Here is a 10,820-nt window from a genome sequence, read left to right on the forward strand (position 1 = left end):
TTTAAAATTTTATTTTTGCATTATGCTTTTGGTCCTTTAATCCCTCAATTTTTAAGAGTTCTTTATGCTCTTAAGTGGACTAGCCCTTTGCAGTATATGTTGCAAGTATGTTTTTCCCAGTTTGTGAGTTATTCTTGGCCTTTTAAAAAGGCATTTCTCGCCCTAAGAATTTGTTATTTAATTTTATGTAGGCAAATCTATCAAACTTTTTTTGCCTCTAAATTTTATTATGTACTACTTCGGTGTCAAGGAAAGGTAGAACTTACTCTAGGATATTTTAAACCTGAGAGAGAATAGGGACGTGGAAAACTCAAGGGTTATGTAGTTAGGTGGATTCCATTCCCACCTAATTTACTTTTATCTTTTTATCTGTGAGACTTTTGGCAAAGTATTTAACTTTTCACAGACTACCTTTTCTCATTTGTAAAATGGTATGGTGAAATGTACCTTGTGCTGCCATGAGGATTTGAAATGCTTGTTTCAATGCTTGGCACTAAGGAGATTTATTATTGTTCTTTTCATAATACATTCAATTCTGATAATTTAATGAAAAATCTCAAGAGGTGTATCTGATATTTTGTTCACAACATTTATTTCCTCAAGACTCTACCATTTCTATAACAACAAAGAATCTGAGAGATTTTCACCCATTCACCTGTATGTTCATCAAAATCATTCTCTTCCTTCTCTGAAACACTTTGTCTTGAAATGCTATCATGTCTCTGTTCTATAATGAATTTAGAGAAATGTTATGAGCATGAAGGCATTAACATCCATAAGGCACACTGAGCGGGAAGATAATAGCATCAAAATGAGTTCCAGAAAGGATTCTAATTAACCCAATTTATTATCACCTTATCTCTCCAAAGCCCTTCCCTGCACCCCCACCCCCAGCCCCAAGTTCAAAGTTTTGTGGTCAATCCTGAAGGACACGTATTCCGTAGAACCAGGTATCTTCAGCTGATACTGGTTATGGTCAGTACCATAAATGTACTCATTGAAATTCCTATGGCCAAATGTACTCTTAACAGGCAATTCCTTTTCAGTTTCCCTGTGAAACACAACAGATGCCCATAGGGAAGTCTGATGACATCTTCGTTTTCAATACCTTTCAAAGCAAACACAACCAAGATTATTCCCCTAATCCTTTGGCAGCTGCTTCTAAATTATTTCAACATGATGAAGTTACCGTCTACCAATAAATTAATTAGGTGGAAGTGTGTCCTTATAGAGTAGAGATGTCTTACAGGGCAAACAAACAAACAACAACAAAAAATGTCTAAGGGCCCCATGGGTGGGATTGGATTTTCTTCTAGTTAACTGATGTGTTTGTTTTTCTCATTACCTTATTCCCAAGGGGGTGATTTGGACATAGCTGTCCTTCCACAAATGCCTCAGGGCACATGCAACTGATGAAGGGAAAAAAGAGTGGAAGTGACAAGCGAAAGGCAAGTAACTTTGATTGCACATGTACTATAATCTGGGCACTACATTAGCTACTTAGAGCAATATTATTTCAGTGGTTCTTAGTCAAGGGGATACCACCCCCAAAGTGACATTTGAAAAATTTATGGAGCCACTTTAAAAAATGTATGGAGTCGTAATAATTGAAGAGTATTACTGACATCTATGGGGTGGTGTGGTATAATAATGGGTAAATATTGTTCCTTGTCCAAGTTTCCTGGCACAGAGACCTTAAAACCCTTGGAATCTCCTGAGTGATAAGAGTATCTTTTGTATTCTAATGAGATGACTCTTAGGCAGGGAGTGGGAGTGAGATAGGGCTGTAGAAGAAGGTATGGGGACCCTACATAGCTTTAGGATGGCGGGTAGACACCAGAAAGACCAGCCATGATTAGAGGGTTGGAACTTTCATCCCCACCTTCCTTCCCCACACACCCCCACCTCTGGGGAGGGGAGAGGGGCAGGAGCTTGGGGTCAATCTTGAATGGCCAATGATTAAATTAACCATGTCTATGTAATGAGACCTCCATTAAAAACCCCTAAACAATGGGTTTAAAGAGTGTCCACGTTGGTGAACACATCTCCATGCTAGAAGGGTGGAATGTCCAGAAAGGGCATGGAAGCTCCACACCACCGTCCTCCCCATACCTTGCCATATTCATCTCTTCCATTGGCTATTCCTAAATTGCATCCTTTATAACAAACCTGTAATAGTAAATACCACAGATTTCTGGGTTCTGTCATTCCATCTAATTACTGAACGTGGAGTGGGGAGACAGTAGTGACTCCCAAGTCTCTAGTCAGTAGGGCAGAAGTGTGGTAGCTTCGGTGCTCCATTCGCCACTGGTGTCTGAAGTGGGGATGGTCTTGTGGGACTGAGCCCTTAACCTGTGGGATCTGCACCAACTCCAGATAGTTAGACATACCTGGGAGATAATGTGGGTTTGGTTCTAGACCATTGTAATAAAACAAGATGTAATCTTGTTGGTGGCCCTCCTTGCTTTCAATTTATAAAAATTGCAACATCAGTGAAGCACAATAAAACGTGTCAGAAATGACTGAATTGCTGGACACCCAGTTGGTGTTGGAGAATTTGTTTTTGGTGCTGGAAAAACCAGCATACCGTGTTTCCCTGAAAATAAGACCTACCCCAAAAATAAGCCCCAGTTAAGATCATCAGCCAGACGGACGCATTTAGTATGTTATGACGATGTTCTAGAAGAAGATGACATGAGTGTATTTGAATAAATGTAGATTGTTGTACATGAAAAAATAAGACATCCCCTGAAAATAAGCCCTAATGGAGCAAAAATTAATATAAGACCCGGTCTTATTTTTGGGGAAACACGGTAGGTGGAGACCAACGATGCATCATGCTAGACACCCTGCAATGCATGGAACAATTCTGCAGAAAGAAGAATTGTCCTGTATTTCATATGACTTTCACAGGGCTCACTGGTAAAAACCTGTTTATAATGAGCTGAGCCCAGAACCTGACTCCATGTTATTTACAAAATATGTTTTGCATAGATTTTATATAACTTTCCAGAAGTGCAACTATTATGTGAACTGAGGGAAGGCTGCACTGTATTTTCTGCTCTGTGGTACTTGAGTTGCTAATATAACACACCTGGATTGGTCTGCATGTCTGTCTGTCACATATATTGTGAAAAATGTAGGTGCAAACACTGGACCACTTTGTTATATTGTCTACTGTAATTGTGCCTGAGTATTTATAAATCATTTTGTTATAAATTACTTTCTTTTTATGTCTTCTTTATGTCACATGTGAGCATTTATTGATTTTTATCTGTATATAGGTTACATTATTTATGAATTTTATTTCAGGATGGTAAAGGAGTCATTGCAATATATGTGCAATAAAATTGAAGCATTTATTCTAAGAGAGTTGAGACACTATTATTTCATCAACTGCTCACAATGATTTTGAGAAGATTTCTTATTATCCCCATTTTATAGATGCAGGAATTGTTGATCGGAGTGGCTAAGTCTCTTGCCCAAAGTCACACAGCTAATAAGTGGCAAATCCAGGAATCAGATGGTTTCTGTCTGGTTCCAAAGCCCCAAATTTAGTGAAAATAAGAGGACAGAGGACAGAAGGATGGATCAAGAAAGAAGGCTAGAGAGAGGGAAAAGTATGGAGGAGAAAAAACGACGCGAATCAATGTTTCAATTGTTAACCTCTGTTGAGTAATCTAAATATATGTAAAAGGTTCTCATGTATAAATATTGTTTAATGTCTGCTATACACAATGTATATTAAAAATATTCTGAGGATACAAAAATATCTTTTTAAGTGTATAACACAACTCCATTCTTGAGAAAATTGTAGTTGGGAAAATAGAATACATTCATTTGAAACCAACAAACAGCATGGTCCAGGATACATTAAGTGCAAAAGACAGCATCATCTGTTCACCTAAATGCAGGGCTTAGATTCTAGGTAGCTTTCCATCCTCATGCCATAGTCAAGGACTGGGAAGTTGAATGGTTATATGCTCAGTGAAAACTTCGTGTAACAGGCACACATCTTTCCCCTCCCCACCTAAGTAAAGCTAATTCCTGAATGCAAGGTTGATTCTGGCTTACCACTAGTTCTCCCTTTCATAGCTGATGCTTTGGGAATACCCAGAGTTTTACTGGAAAAAATACCACAGCCCAAAAAGTGAGGATCAGTCAGTTTGCCAGTAAATGCATCATGCTTTGTTCCATGTCCAAAAACCACCGCCACCACAGGGTAGATGAGTGGCCCACTTCCCGACCCTGTCTGATGTTACAGGTTATCTGTCATTCCCACTCCTCACTGGGCCCTAGGACCATTCATAAGTGGAACAGCTCTCTTTTTGTCCCAGGGGAGTTATTTCCCTGTGAGGACTCACAGGCAGAAGTAGATTTCTGTGACACGAAGCTTAAAATTCAAGGCCCCTCATTTGCACATGCCCCTTCCAAAACCTAGGGAAAAGGCAACAATATTTTCCCATGGTCATAAGTTTTAATAACATTCTCAAAACTAAGATAGTATAAGTACAACTGGTTAAGGCCACTGTCTCTTTCCATTCAGATGTCCTTTCCTCCCAAATCCCTTGTAGCAGGAAGGCATTGGAGTGGCCATGAGTATTGTCATCTCCAGCTAAGGAGAACTTGGGATGGTGATACATTTAGTCTGGATGTAGTAGGATATATCTTTGTGGTCCGTACTCACTTCTACACAAGGTTAAGTATGGCTAGCTGTCCTGAGATAAAAATGGCTTCCAGGAATACTCCTTTCACTGATTATGCTGGCTCACTCATCATCGAGCTCAGCGTGAAGATACAAGGCCAGGGGCTGTATGGCTCTATCAAAGTGTCATACAGTTCCTGGCATCAGATGTTTATAGGTAATGTAGAAAAGTAAGGTGTGAAATGTTTAGAGCCGGCAGTCAGTCTGTGAAAAATTCTCCCAAATCTTAGAGCTCGTATATAAAAGAAATGTATGGAGGCTTTCCTAAATTTGACAATAATCCTAAAAATATATTGGTATTACCCATTACAACTGGAGTAGCTAAAAAAATTTTTTTTCTAATATATCAAAAATAAAAGGCAAATGTTGATGATAGAGGAAAGATTGAATTATCTTTCACTTCTTTCTTTAGAAAATATAAAATCATTGTCAAATAATTATTCAGAATATTGATTTTTTAAAATGTAAGAATGGAAAGTATTAGAGAGGTAAAGGTTGTGAGCATCCAATTCCAATGTGGGATAGTGGGTTTTCCTCCACCAGGCAATTCTTGGACACCAGCTGGATGTCCTACAATTCAATTCCATTCTGACACTATCTACCTGGAGATAGCATCTAATCCCACAGGATAAGGGCTCAGTCCCACAAGACTGTCCCCTTTCGCATTCAGACACCGCTGACAAATCCAAGTTGTCAGCTGGACTTCTGACAGACCAGCTATAGCTTGGAGGTTCCCACGACCTCCTCCTTAGGTTCTATTAACTTGCTAGAGAGGTTCATAGAACTCAGAAACATTTTAGTTACTAGATTACCAGTTTAGGAAAGGATAAAACTCAGGAACAGACAGATGGAAGAGATGCACATGGCCAGGGAAGAGGAAAGGGCATGGAGCTTCCATGCTCTCTCCCAGGGCCACTCTCCCCATATCTCCACATGTTCTCCAACCCTGAAGCTCCCAGTCCTTTGGGGTTTTTATGGAGGCTTCATTACATCGGCAACATGGATGAAATCATTGGCCATTGACTTTGATTTAACCTCCAGCCCCTCTTCCTCCCCAAAGGTGTTTGTGTTGGGGGTATGGGGAGTTGGGGACTATGGACTGAAAATTCCAACCCTCTAATCATGTGGTTGGTTCTCCAGGCAACCAGTCCCCATCCTTAAGTGAGGTCCAAAAGTCACCTCATTCGCATAATAAAGACGTCTTTATTAGTATCATCTCTTAGGAAATTCCAAGGGTTTTAGGAACTCTGTGACAGAAACCAGAGGAAGACCAAATATATGTTTCTTAATAAAAACCACAATATCACAGCGATGTGTTGGGCACTTAATTAATTAAATTATTATGTTCTTTTTTTATTTTTTTATTTTGTGATGTTTGGATTACTGTCAGCTTTTTAAAATATGTGAATTCTATAAGCTTCAGGTATCACAAAATTTGGGTTTATCCCTGTTCGTGAGGTCTGGATCAGCTATTTTCAAAGCACTGCTAGGCAAAGATGATTTGTTTTATATGGAACCAGAAGGCTAGGACTTTAATGGTGGGATCCATAAGAGGACAGATTTCAGGTCAATGTAAGAAAAAAAAAATTTGTGTGTGTGTGTGTGTGTGTGTGTGTGTGTGTGTGTGTGTGTGTGTGTGTGAGTGTGTGGCTTAAAACAAAATTTATTTTGTTTTAACTGAGAGAAATTTATTTTCTCTCAGTTCTGGAAGCTACGAGTCCGATATTAACTTTTTAGCAGGGCCATGCGCTCTCTCTGAAACCTACAAATGAGAATCCTTCTGAGGGTTTGTCAGCATCCTTGGCATTTCTTGGATTGCAGCTAGACACTTTCATCCCTATCTCTGTCATCCTATGGCGTTCTCCCTGCATGGGTGTGTTCTTCAGAAAAAATATTTTAATATTCAAAGCCTCCCAAAGGTGAAGAGGGAAGCTGTGGGGAGCAGTGAGTTCCATGACAGTGGAGCTATTTTAGTAAAACCTTCACAATCATTTGGTGTGGCCATCGTGGTGTGGGCCCAAGCTGAGAAGGCTGGTTGGGCGTAAGGAACTTTCAGATAGACTGTCGTGTAGAGTCTCTGCTTCTCACTGTCTCTGTACCCTCAGACCCCTCTTTGTGACCCCAACTTTGCTCTCACAATAGACTCTCAGGGAGGGATGAGACAGGCTGGAGTAATGAGGGCAGAAAACAAGCAACACAGCAAACACAACAATCTTTTTATGAAGAGGAACCGAGGGCTCAGAAGTGAGATTAATGGCATGGCAGCTTCAGCAGCTGAGAGGGAATCCACAGCAGACAATTTCTAGAAACACCTTCTCCAAGCTTCCCAAAGACCTAATCATGTCCTAAGGGAAAGGCCCAGTTTCTCACTAACGGTGGAGGCAGTTGCTTTACCATTAACCTTTTCAAGGGGTCACTTCCACACCGCGAGCTTAACATGCCACCCAGAAAATGTAACTGAACATCACTTTTGCTTTTCCTCTTGCTTAACTGTTTTAAATGCCCTTGAACGGCATTTCTCCACCAGGCTTAATTTTATGGATTGTGGATTACATTTACTGCTCAGCACTTCTTGCTCAAGCCTGGACAATCGCAGGCCTACTGAGTTGTTAACTCACACGGTCAGCATGAATGTTTCAGACTAGTTATACCAAACGACTCTAGCACAGCGCGATTAACACCTGGCCTTAGAGCGTCCCCATGAAATCAGCACTTTGGTTCTCCTTTTGCACCCAGTGAAAACCCAAGAGGAACGTATGAGTAATGACTTAGCTTAACTGTGCTTATCTTCCAAAGAGTTCAAATTCCTACTCCAGTCTTATGAGCTGCATTACCTTGGAATATTGTAGTTGAAAGCTGCAGGATGGCCACTTTTTCCATTTTATAGGCAGGTTATAGAATTCCAGAGTAAGATGCGACTTCTTCATGGTCCATGGAAGTCAGTAGGTTATCCTGCTCCTTCTTTCCCCCCCACTAACCCAAGTCACTCAGGAGAATCCCAAAAAGTTGTGAAAGCTACCAAAAGCTTTAAAATCATAGACTCTTAAAGTTGAAAAGGACCTGAAAGGTCATTTATTATTTGCCTCTCTAGGCCTGGGACATCTTCTCAAATAAAGGTGACTAGAAGCTGCCACGTGTATGACATGCAGCTGAGGCCACCAAATCTACTGGTCAGGATGAAAACTCCCCTCCTGTCCGATGAAGGAACCCAGGAGAGGGGAGCGCAGTGAGTATAACTGCTCTCTAAAGGACACTTGAAATCGTTACTAAAGGGCTCCCAGTTCAGTGCTACTAACTTTATCAACTTTTCTGGGCCTTTTTCTCCTTTTGTCAGCCCCATTCAGTGTAGATTGTTGTTCTGTGAAAGTCTGACATGTGTCAGGATGTTCAGGTTAAGAATGTCAGTGATTCTATTTAGGAAGAAGACGATCTGCAGCTGCTGAGAGTAGGGAGAAAATTCTGAAATGTCCTCTCCTGATTCACTCAACCGTCTCTCCCACCGCTCGCGTGAAGGGGAGGTTGACAAATCCTCAATATCAAAACCAGCTGTCAGGACAACATAGGGTAATACTGTCCTTGTCAAATGCACCAATTAATTCACCTGACTGTCAATGCTCCGATAATTGATAGACTCCACAATCTGGCTGAGGAATGAAAGTTGAAGCCATTACTAAGTCCATTTTACTTCCTAACAGGTCTTATAGTGGAACTGGGGCTGTCAGAGCTGAATCACACCAATAAACCTCGGCAAAAATTAAAGCTTGACTTTTGAAAGTATGTGTGTAGGTAGGGGGAGGAAGGCTCCCTGATCAACTGCATCGTTACTATGTGACCAGTTCCCAAGAATATTACCGGAAAATGCTCAAAGGAAAACATGGCAGAGAAGTAAACATTCTATTGCTTTATTCTGAGGTTTATTTGCATTTAGACACTTCTCTGCTTGGGGATGCTATTTATGATCACAGTAACCTGCTCCTTCCTACACTACTTACTCACTTTGCGAAAAGGAGAAAATAGAAATCTGGATCAACAGAAGTCTAGCCAAAAGATTCAATAGGAAATATTCCTTATTCTTGACAGGATAATCCAATGACTACCATGCAATGAGAACACTCTCATGGCTAAAGATTTTAGCTGGACGTATGGTGATATAATATAAAAAATCTTGGATTGTGAGGGTGACAATCACAGTTAGATTGTTCTGGCAGGAAGGACAAGACCTATCTTACTGGGTAGGCTCCCTAGATCTGGTGGAGTCTCTAGGAAAGCAAAGGGTCATGTCCAAGGAGGTCAGCTAGGAAGGAGCAAGTAGGTACAATGGGTGTAAGCAGGCAAGATGTTGAATGTAAGGGTCATGAGATCTATACCTGTGAACAAGTTTGAACTCTGGTCTGTGCATTCTAACTTTGCTACATGTTTCTTGTACTAATTTATACTGTTTGCTGAGCGTGGATCCTGAGCTCAAAGGTAACAGTAATAGCAATCCAATTTATTGCAAGCTTACCATGTTCAGGCACTTTGGGCAGATTTTATATACAAGTCCATTATCTCATTGAATTCTCACAACAACCCTATGAGGTGGATGTAAGTGAATAAACATTTTTAATGTGCACAGACTTCTAGCCTGACAGAAAGACACCTGTGATCTCCATCTCAATTTCCCCCCTATTCCTCCTCCCCCAGAGAGGAAGGATTCTTCCTTGTTGATAGATGGGCTAAACACTGATCTAAGATACTGATAGAGAGAGGAGAGAGGAGAAGGGTGATACTGTGCCTTGTTGATGGTCACAGGGAGTGTGAGGTTTAGTTTTTCAGGAGTATTTAAGGAGAGAGGCTTGGAGCAGCTGCAGGGAGCAGATTAAGTGGGTGGGAGAGTGCACGGATTGAATAAATATTTCTGTGAAATAAGTATTTAAATCCTCCATAATGTCCTTTGAAGGATGCATGCAAAAACTAGAATGTCTTTTCAACTACTCTGGGACTGTTGAAATCAGTGCTTATTATATGTGACATTAGTCTCTGATAGGACTGCATGATCTCTGAGTTCATTAGAATTAGGGCACAACTATTACCCATTGAAAGACAAGGATATTGTAACTCAAAGAAATTACATAATTCACCCAAAGCTTCCAGTACATTTGTGAAACTGTAATTTAGCAGCACAGATGAAACTACCCATTTTTATTAGGTTGGTGCAAAAGTAATTTCGGTTTAAAAGGTTAAAAATAACTGCAAAAACCACAATTATTTTTGCACCAACCTAATACATTCCTTCCCATGCTATTCTGAGCCAGTCCCTTATTCAAGGATTTTCCCTGGCTAATGACATCTACTTCCCGCAAAGCCTCCACTCAGAATTTAACTGCTTTTCTCTCAATAATAATAATACTTTTAAACATTGGGTCCTTGCTATGTGATACCGTGTTTCCCTGAAAATAAGACCAGGTCTTATATTAAGCTTTGCTCCAAAAGACGCATTAGGGCTTATGTTCAGGGGATGTCATCCTGAAAAACACGCTAGGGCTTATTTTCAGAGAAACATGGTAGGTTATGCCAAAGACTTGACTTACATTTTCTCATTTAATCCTCACACAATCCCTTGAGGTCAGTATCATCTCCAATAGACAGAAGAGAAAAGTGAGGCTTTAGGAGATTAAGCCATTTGCCCAAGGCTACATGCAGCTGAGTCTGAAGTTGAACGCAGCTCTGCCTAACCGCTAGCCTCTGCTCCCTCTTCTGCTTCAGGATCATTTTGATGATCCGGGTAAATGCAAATTGTTACAGTTGGAAGTGGAAGGACCTTGCATCTTGCTCAGAAACACTCTAGGCATCCCTCTCGTTTTGGTCAGTTTGGTTTTGTTTTTTTCCTGATTGTTTGGGTTGCCTGCTGGTCTAAAATGGCCACATCATTTGAATAACCCAGAGGGAGGAAATGTCCAGCAGGGGATCTAGCCCTGGAGATTAGCTTCCTTGGAGCAGCCTGATTAACAAGCCGGGATTTGTCTAGGCAGGCAGTCTTCAATTTGGATTTGTTGGGATCAGGAAGATTTGTTTTTTTTCTGTAGTTAACGTGAGGCTCAGTGTGAGTCCAGTGTAATATTTGTTCCCCTTGACT

This window comes from Rhinolophus sinicus, linkage group LG06, assembly GCF_036562045.2.
Source record: "Rhinolophus sinicus isolate RSC01 linkage group LG06, ASM3656204v1, whole genome shotgun sequence".
NCBI lineage: Eukaryota > Metazoa > Chordata > Mammalia > Chiroptera > Rhinolophidae > Rhinolophus > Rhinolophus sinicus.